This window comes from Aplysia californica, unplaced genomic scaffold (genome assembly GCF_000002075.1).
Source record: "Aplysia californica isolate F4 #8 unplaced genomic scaffold, AplCal3.0 scaffold00112, whole genome shotgun sequence".
NCBI lineage: Eukaryota > Metazoa > Mollusca > Gastropoda > Aplysiida > Aplysiidae > Aplysia > Aplysia californica.
The window spans coordinates 250,563-251,764 of NW_004797382.1; positions in this window are offsets into that span (position 1 = coordinate 250,563).

A 1,202-nucleotide genomic window follows, 5' to 3' on the forward strand; every position below is an offset into this window, starting at 1 on the left:
TATGTGTTCGAAAGTTTGTATTTAGGAGAGCGATCATACAATTAGGCGACATGTCTTTGTTGAGACAAATTTGTAATAATTTGGCTGATTGAAAGCAAGGTCATGCGCTGCAAGATCAATATTATATCCGAGTCTGGGCAAATTGAATCCTGTTATAGCCAGGTTCCTATTACTTACACTTATACAGAGAAAAAAACCCGGGATTTGAATTATCACTGTTATGTCGAAGTTCCTGTAATAACAGATTTTGTTATAAATGGACTGGACAATTTGTATTACTACTTTTCTAACAACGATTCAATTTCTCCAAGAACACAATCCGAATTGCTTAATGTGATGGGTATGTTCAGCAGTTTTAAGAATTTTACTGTACTGAGAACAGTCATACAACACATAAAATGAACTTTTAAAACATCTTCACCATAAACCAATCAATCTACCAAATGAAAGGACGAATTTGTCGTGAAAAAGTTTTGTCTTCCCTCCGCCTTCTCATTCTCCCCCCTTACCTTAACCCATAGCGTCCTACGCCCCTGATCTTATAGTACGTAATATCTACACCTTGCCTTCTGGGAAGAGGGCGAAAAATACAGACGGTCTGTGTGCAAGCTGTGCACTTTAAAGATCCCTTAGTGGTCCAAAATCGATAGAGTAGGTTTTTGCCGCCACCAGAGCAAAATTCCAAATTTCCTTCCTACTGAAAAATGTTTTATGTGTCCCCCGAGCTCATATGACCTGGTAGATTTGCGAGCCACGTAGAACACTTACGGAAAAAAATAGATGCTGAGAGTGAGAGAGAGAGAGAGAGAGAGAGAGAGAGAGAGAGAGAGAGAGAGAGAGAGAGAGAGAGAGAGATTCAGTATGACCAAACTAGGGCACAGTTCACCGACACAACGAAAGGTCTTGTCAGTCTGTTAGTGTTTGATCGCGTGTAACCCACAGCTTGCACTATATGCTTCCCGGGAAGCTGAGACGGGAAGCTGAGAATGTTTTATGTGTTCTAGTGGTGTCTGCTTGTGTCAAGGAGTTTACTTTTAATCTCCTTGGCTTGGGTAGTAATAGTAATAGTTGTTAAGTGCATAGAGTTTGCTTTAGACTACTTTAGAGCGTGGATATACGCTAGGCCGAATATTGATGCTATTCTTCTTCTTCTTCTTCTTCTTCTTCTTCTTCTTCTTCTTCTTCTTATTATTATTATTATT